The sequence below is a fragment of the Micromys minutus genome, assembly GCF_963924665.1.
Source record: "Micromys minutus genome assembly, chromosome: 23".
In the NCBI taxonomy this organism is placed as follows: Eukaryota; Metazoa; Chordata; class Mammalia; order Rodentia; family Muridae; genus Micromys; species Micromys minutus.
In genome coordinates this window covers 24,768,115-24,776,831 of record NC_137958.1, presented here as the reverse complement: position 1 = coordinate 24,776,831, position 8,717 = coordinate 24,768,115, and the positions used below count along the sequence as shown (strand labels likewise).

At 39.6% G+C, this 8,717-nt stretch overlaps 1 pseudogene across 1 annotated transcript; it reads left to right on the top strand.

Annotated features, from left to right (window-relative positions):
* Positions 1–5,425: 5,425 nt before the first annotated feature.
* LOC308435663 (L-lactate dehydrogenase A chain-like) lies at positions 5,426–6,424 on the top strand (annotated as a pseudogene). Its single transcript has one exon. The product of its transcript is annotated as an L-lactate dehydrogenase A chain-like (transcript).
* The last annotated feature ends 2,293 nt before the right edge of the window (positions 6,425–8,717 follow it).

Genomic DNA, 8,717 nt, shown 5'->3' with positions numbered 1-8,717 from the left:
TACAGATCTAAACAGAAAATTCTCAACAGAGGAATGTCAAATAACAGAGAACCAATTAAAGAAATTTGCAACATCCTTAGCCATTAGAGGAATGCAAATCAAAATTATTTTGAGATGTTATCCCTTTACCCTGACCTGCTCCCATCCCCCTCCCCTTCCAGTTGCTTTCACAAAGGTGCACTCTCTCCATATCACCCACTCCACCCCGTTGCCTTGGCATTCCCCTACATTGGAAACCATGCCCTCTCTGGAACAAAATCTTCTTCTCACATTGATGCCAGACACTGCTGTCTTCAGCTACCTACACAACTGGATCAATAGGTCTCTCAAAGTGCGCACAAAGGTTGGTGTTTTACTGCACTAGAGTTTTGGAGAGTTTGGGTGGTTGATAATGGTGTTATCTTCCCATGAGGTTGCAATCTCTTTCAGCTCCTTAGGTCCTCTCTTTTGAAACCTCATTTGGATCCCCAAGTTCAGAGTGATGGCTAACTGCAAACATGTTCAGCTGTATCTATATGACTCTAGCATAGTCCCTGAGGGGTCATCTCTGTCTGCTTCCTGCCAGTAAGTACTTTTTGGGATCAGCTATAGTGCTTGGATTTGGTGACTACATATGTGGTAGATCCCCAGGTGAGGCAGCTTCTGAGTGATCATTTCTTCAGTCCCTGTTCCTCTATTTGATCTTGCATTTCTTCCCATGAAAGTTTTATTCTCTTTTCTAAGAAGAACTGAGGCATTTCCATTTTGGCCTTCCTTCTTTTTGAGCTTCACAATGTCTGTGAATTCTTTCCTGGGTATTGGGTATTCAGAGCTTTCTGGAGCTAGTATCCGCTTATCAGTGAGTGCATACAATAAGTGTGGTACATTTACACATTGGAATACTACTCAGCTATTAGAAACAATGAGTTCATGAAATCAGTAGGCAAATGGATGGAACTAGAGACTATTATCCTGAGTGAGGTAACCCAGTCACTAAATATGTTTTCTAATACTGCACTTCAAAAAAATGTGCAAGGGCTCTTAGAGAAATATATGATTCTAGGACCAGGGTAGAAAATACAAAACATAAACCCAGGGGTTACTGTGATGTAGAAAGTAAAGGATGTGGAGGGATTAAAGGAGCGAAAGAGGAGCAGTGGTTCTGATTCATGAACGAGATCAGTGGTACCCAGGGGTCAGTGAAAGATGCTCCATAGGAAAGATAGAATAAGTTGAGCTATAAATACATTATCATGTGATCCTTGTTGAAAAGTGTAAGAAAAATACTTGAGTCCATACTGGGAAATGCAAATGATTGAATGAGATAAAATAGATAGTCATTCACACAGTTAAATTCAAATAATATATGGAGCTAGCATACCTTCATGAAGCAAGCACATCCCACCTTACTCCTTAAGCCTGAGTGGGGTATAGCTATAACTATCCAAAGTGTTTAACATAGAAAGATAGGAGGTGATGTCAGTTGTGGAGGTATCTACAGAATATAGTCTCAACCAACTGATTAAAATTAACATCAACAATCAGACATCTTGTTAGTGTATGTACCCCGGTGTAGAATGAGTACACAGGTTACCTTCATGATCTCTTGACGAAAAGAAAATCGTGCACATGCATAGGAGTGCACACAAAATCTCATTTTAGGACATCATCAAATAAAACCAGGAAAGCAATACTGTATAAAATATCATCTGATTAGGAATAATCAAAATGTTGAAAGTCCTCAAAAGTGAGACAAATCAGTGTTGCAGTCACAAGGCGCAAAAGGCGTTGGTGGAGCAACAACAGCTGCAGAGAGTCTTAGAGAGCATGATGCTGAAGCACAAAAGACATCTGAGAGGAAAAGATCAGGAATCTAAGTAATGTATAAGCTTTTCTTAACAATGTATAGTGTTGGTGCAACAACTATGGCAAATACAGTTCACTAAGCCATGATATTAACAATTAGGTGAAATACATAAGGTATCTCTATTTTACAAGACATTATTTTGAAAGTTTGGAACTACTCTAAATTTTAATGTATAAGAAAACATTGCACCACTAAAGCTTTTCTTGTAGCCTGTGTAGATTTCCCTATAAACATTTGTAAATAATTTATATTCGAGACTTAAATGCTCACTTAAGTATCATTTAAAAGAATTTAAGTTAGAATTTGTAGTTAAATTTTGTCTATGGATACTTGCTTTATTAACATTTTTTTTTACTGTTCTTGCACTCCTCCGTTTGTTTTGGTTGTTTTATTTTCTACTAGGAAATATATTCTTGGAAAGCCAATTTCTTTACAACTCTCTCTCTCTCTCTCTCTCCCTCTCTCTCTCTCTCTCTCTCTCTCTCTCTCTCTCTCTCTCTCTCTCTCTCTCTCCACTCTCTCTCTCTCTCTCTCTCTCTCTCTCTCTCTCTCTCTCTCTCTGTGTGTGTGTGTGTGTGTGTGTGTGTGTGTGTGTGTGTGTGTGAGAGAGAGAGAGAGAGAGAGAGAGAGAGAGAGAGAGACAGAGAGAGAGATCACTTAAATCACAAACTCTTGATGCTTTTCTTAACAATCAGCCTGTTTCAGTATGAGGCACCAGAGTGTGATGTTATGATACCATTTTTAAATAAAAATGAAAATGGAATCAGTATATAACGTCTTATATTGTAATAGAATTGTCATTTTGACAGGATTTTTAAAGTGGATTCTAGAACATGAAGCAATTCTTCACCTGTAAGAAAATCCTGTGAATAGAAAAACATGTGGCTTCCATTTCAGAGATAGCAGTTTGAATCTAATTTGCCAGCTTTTACATTTCCCTGACATTGATGCTGTACCATCAACATACACATGTGCATTTTAAATACTATATAATTTCTTACAAAGTATTCATCTTCCATGTGAATGCTATCACCAAGAGTCAACTCCACTATATCTTTCTTTCTAATTACTGATCTTCAGCGTTTTTCTTTAGCAATTCTAAATAGACATAAGAAGCCCACTCCACTCCAAGGCTGCTCCCATGAAGGTGGTCCTCTTGAGCAGTACCTTTTGCTAGGTCACAGCAGAATAGCCCAAGCTTCCTCGTAGAAGAGATGCAGATGAGTACTAAATATACTCTGAGTTCTGTGAGGACGTCAAGGCAGTGGTAGCTTGGGGTCAGGAAGCAATGGATTTTTTCTCATGTGTCTACTTCCACAGGGCATGTGTCAGGTCATGAGACTAATAGTTTTCCAGGCGAAGGTCATATCAATAGGTAAGTGTAGATAAAACATGGGGTCTCTTATGAAATAAATCTATGACTGTGGGATTTGGCATATCTTCCAGGACATCAGAAAGTGTTTCTTCAGCTATGAGCTTTGTTCGAGCATTTCATCTCTAGCTTTGTTATTTCCCGTATGATTCTCCAGTCTTCCCTCAAATGGACATCCTCCAGATGCAAGTTTCTACTATAATCTTTAGATCCCAAGTGGCTATGTTTGGTCATATGGTCTTTCTTGTTTTATAATTTGGTTCAGTGTGAGTTACACAACTTGTTCCAGTGTCCACAAAATTTTATAGGAAGTAGCCAATAGCAAGTCTAGTGGAGGCTTAGCATGCATGTGAAGTAATCAAAAGGATTTGCACTATGTGCTAGTAATTTGACACATATGTGGTGATGACCCAACTTTAGCCAGAGATCAAAGTTTCCCTTATTGTACAATATTAGTGGTTTTAAAAGTAGTTTCTTGGAAAGGAGCTACTCCTTTGGATGACAGAGAATTACAGTTATGGTGTGCTCATCTTTAAGATAAAAATTATGTGCTCCTTGCTCCACTCTGGACTTTTCTCTGACATTATGTGCATTGCTCGAATCAAGAAAATATAATGGGTTATATGTCTATATATTAGTGTAATAAAAACAAAGACACAATAATACCTATACATAGCTCAATTCCACAAAATGGATAGCTCCTGACTGACCACTATATAGTATTTCTACCAAATCGACTTTTTGTACGGTGGTATAAACATGATTTATAAATCACAGATTCAAATATATATATATATATATATATATATATATATATATATATATATATATATATATATGTTTAGTTGCACAAAGCTATGTCCCAAAAAAGGAAATTAATGATATAAAATATTAAGAAGTATGAATGAGGATATCTTTTAGTGAAACAAAAAAAAAAAAAAAAAAAAAAAAAAAAAAAAAAAAAACAAAACAGGATTAACAAGAAACCTGCAAAGCTACTCCATATAAGGAGGCAGTCATACTAAGTGAGATCTCTCCTGCCTTTTCTCCAAATTTAATCCCCCATTCTCACATCCAACTCTGTAGCAGATCACTTGCTGTAGTCTGCCCGACACCTTCCACCCTCAATTTTTAGTGAATCACTATGATCTTCTCTCCTAAACTTCCTTCTAACTCAGACAGCAATTCTAATCTCAATTTTATCAGGAATCCCATGAGAACCCTCCACCTATACCTACAAGAGAGTCAAGTGGGAATATGAAGCAGGTGGGTGAGCTTCAGATTTTTACTCTCCCTCCTCTCCTCCATATCCATTAACTCAGTCCCATCTCAAACTCTGTAGCAGACTAACTGTTGTAGCCTCTCCTTGATCTCTGTCCCAGTTCCCAGGGACTAAGCAGATCCTGGAGGAATACTCTCCTTTCCTCCATCCTGAGGAAAACCTTCAGCATGCCTCACACTCCTAACCCATCCTTATTTCTAATTGTAAGCTTCCAATATCTAGAAAACACCTACAAAACAAAGGTAAGATTGGATATCAGCACCTGTAATAACAATCATTCCCCTTGCAGATGCCTAGAATCCAATGCAAAACCACAAAAGTCAGGACAATAGTCTGCATGTGAACCACCAACCCTCTCATAATAGGCTCTAATAGCTGAAGCATATATATAAACCTTAAAATGGTCCTTAAGACTATGATAGAAGTCCTTAAAGAGGAGTTGAATAAATCTCTTAAATTAAAATATAAAAAGAAAAAGAGCATAAGGAAATGAATAGAACCATTTAAGACCTGAAAATACACAAAGAATTAATAAAGAAAATCTGAACTGACAGAAATCAGGAAATGAGAAAAGTTAGCCTCACCCATAGAATACAAGAGGTAAATAAAAGAATCTCATGCATTGAAGATATTAACAACGAGATGGATACTTCAGTAAAAGAAAATGCTACATGTAAATAAATAAATAAAACAATAAAAACTGGCACAAAATATCCAGGAATTCTGGGAATCTGGAACATTATGAAAAGTTTAATAATAGAATAATAAGAATAACAGAGGTGGAGGATAGAATAAAGGCACAGAAGATATCATCAAAAACATATAGAAGGCGTGCTAGAGTCACTGTCGCCAAGCTTTGGTTATGCTGCTGCTAGCCAGTCGCGACCCCATAGTGCACTAGTGGTCCCAAAAGACTCAGTCCAAGATGGCAACCCTCAAGGACCGGTTGATTGTGAATCTAGTTAAGGAAGAACAGGTTCCCCAGAATAAGATCACAGTTGTTGGGGTTGGTGCTGTTGGCATGGCTTGTGCCATCAGTATTTAACGAAGAGTTGGCAGATGAGCCTGCCCTTGTTGATGTCATGGAAGACAAGCTCAAGGGAGAGATGATGGATCTCCAGCATGGCAACCTTTTCCTCAGAACACCAAAGATTGTCTCTAGCAAAGACTATAGTGTGACTGCAAATTTCAAGCTGATCATTGTCACAGCGGGGGGCTGTCAGCAAGAGGGAGAGAGCCTACTCAATTTGGTCCAGCGAATCATGAACATCTTCAAGTTTATCATTCTGAACATTGTGAAGTACAGTCCTCACTGCAATCTGCTTATTGTCTCAAATCCAGTGGACATCTTGACCTACGTGTCTTGGAAAATCAGTGGCTTTCCCAAAAGCCGAGTTATTGGAAGTGGTTGCAATCTGGATTCAGCTCATTTCCTTTACCTGATGGGGGAAAGGCTGGGAGTTCACCTGCTGAGCTGTCACAGGTGGGTCCTGGGAGAACACGGAGACTCCAGTGTGCCTGTGTGGAGCAGTGTGAAAGTGGCTGGCGTCTCCCTGAAGTCTCTGATCCCAGACATGGGCACTGCTGGGGATAAGGAGCAGTGGAAGGAGGTCCACAAGCAGGTGGTTGACAGTGCATTTGAGGTGATCAAGCGGAAAGGTTACACATCCTGGGCCATTGGCCTCTAGGTGGCAGACTTGGCCGAGAGCATAATGAAGAACCTGAGGCGGGTGCATCCCATTTCCACCATGATCAAGGGTCTCTATGGGATCAACGATGACATCTTCCTCAGTGTCCCCTGTATCCTGGGACAAAATGGGATCTCGGACGTTGTGAAGGTGACACTGACCCCTGAGGAAGAGACCCACCTGAAGAAGTGTGCAGATACCCTCTGGGGAATCCAGAAGGAGCTGCAGTTCTAAAGTCTCCCCAGTGTCCTAGCCCTTCACTGTTCAGGCTGCAGCAGGGTTTCCATGGAGACCACACACTTCTCATCTGAGCTGTGGTTAGTACAGTTGTGTTGGAGGGCTCTGGGGAAGATCTCAGTTCCCATAGCTCTACCCTGCTGCTAAATGGTACTTGTGTAGTGGTAACCTGGTTAGTGTGACAGTCCTACTGTCTCCAAGACACACTGCCAACTGTGTGTAGGCCCCGGTTTATCCTGTGAGCCTGCTGCATTCCTGCGCTGCGCACCCTTGCCAAACAAGCCTAGGCCACTGAGTTCCCAGTGTGTAAGTCCACTATGCATATCTTGTGCATACATGTTCGACAGGATATTTTGTGTATTATGTGGCTGTAGTGTACATTGCACCATTATATGAAATGTAAGATCTGCATACGGATGATGGAACCAACCACTCAAGTGTCATGCCAATGAGAACACCAAATAAACCTCGAACAGTGAAAAAAAAAAAAAAAAAAAAAAGCACATAGAAGAAAATTTCTCTAACATAAAGGAGTTATTTATGAAGGTATAATAAATACATAGAACATTAAATAGGTTGGAACAAGAGGATTAATTGAAGGAGGAAGAGAGATGGGGAAAGAAGGAGAAGGAGGAGGATAGACAGTGAGAGAGAGAGAGAGACAGAGAGAGAGAGAGAGAGAGAGAGAGAGAGAGAGAGAGAGAGAGAGAGAGAGAGAGAGAAGGGGAGAGATTGATTGAAAGAGAAAGGGGGAGAGAGGGAGGGAAGGAGGGAGGGAAGGAGGGAGGGAGGGAGGGAGGGAGGAGTGAGAGAAAAAGATTTGGAAACTTCAAACAGTTTAAATATTCTAGTTCATAAATTACCACAACCATACTCTACATTTCATTCTCACGTGTCTTCCTTTTTAAATATGAGTTCAAGCAATTTCTTTAAGATCTCCCAAAATTACTCATGCTTTTCTGCAATGCTTTGGTTGAAACTGAAACCATTTATCCTGTGTATATATGCTGTTCAGGGTATGTCAACAGTGGCCTTCTCATAACACAGGATCCATGTTACACAGGTCCCTACATACTAGCATACTCTCATCTCACCCTGCAACTAATAAGAATTTGAATAGGCTGCACATTATAGATTGTCTGTCCTTCAGTTCCCATGGCACAGAGACGTCCAGTCACTTTTACTGGACAAAGGAATTGCGTTTTGCACACCTCTTCTATCAGCTCACTCTTGTACCCGGGCTCATAACCAAGGGAACTTTTGAGCAGCAGTGGAGAAGGAGCCACTGCAGGGACTACACAGGCAGGAAGGAGGCAAGGGAAAGAAATGTGAGATATTCATTCATTCATTCATTCATTCATTCTCTTTATCCTTTCCCTAAATTTTTTCTTCCTTCCCCTTCACAGCAGTTCCTCATATGTGTCTATGACCTGCTGCAATTGAGCAGAAAGGAGACATTTTGGGAATGGAGGTAAGGTTCATAAGACACTAAGTTAAACCAAAAAAATCCTACAATATAAAAATTCCACCTAGTATGATAACTATAAAAAACAACAAATGTTGCTTTGTGGATTTTTTCCTATGTGAAAGTCACTTACTTTAGCAGGCTTTAAGGCAACTTGCAAAGCAATAATGATAAAATGAATTGGCAAATGGTCCTGTTTCCAAGCTTCAATTAATAGAGCTGGAAGTATAGAAGAAAGAGAAGAAGGGGAGGAGATAGAAAAGGAGAAAGAGGAAGAAGAAGGATAATGAGGAGGAAGAGGAGGAAGAGAAATTGCATTAAGACACTAGTCACCAACTGTTTGCATTCGTGTCATTTTTTATACTTGGGGAACATTGGGTAAAGAGAATACTTGCAAATGACCTGAAGGGAAAATGAGCCAAAGCAGACTTCAGAACACACTGGAACTTTAGATGTATATTGTCATGGAGAAGATTTCACCTTTGCCCCCTATGCCTACCTAAGCTACTTTAGATAGTAATCATGAATCTAGGACATTTCTAGCCACCAAGAGATTAAAAGAGTCCAAGAATCCTAGAGTTGAAATAGCCATAACAGAAATTTTAGCCTTAAGAGGAACTGAGAAACGGAATGCAAACAGCATCGATAATCACATACCTGATATTAAATTAATATTTAACTCTAAATTCTAACTTTCGGGGTTGCAATAATAGCTAAAGCCAATAATAAAAAGGATTGTTGAAATATTAAAATCTGTGTCAAGCTCTCCCTTTCTGTTGGATGAGAAAGTGATACAGACAAGTCTTACTTAAACTTGAAGGAAAAAA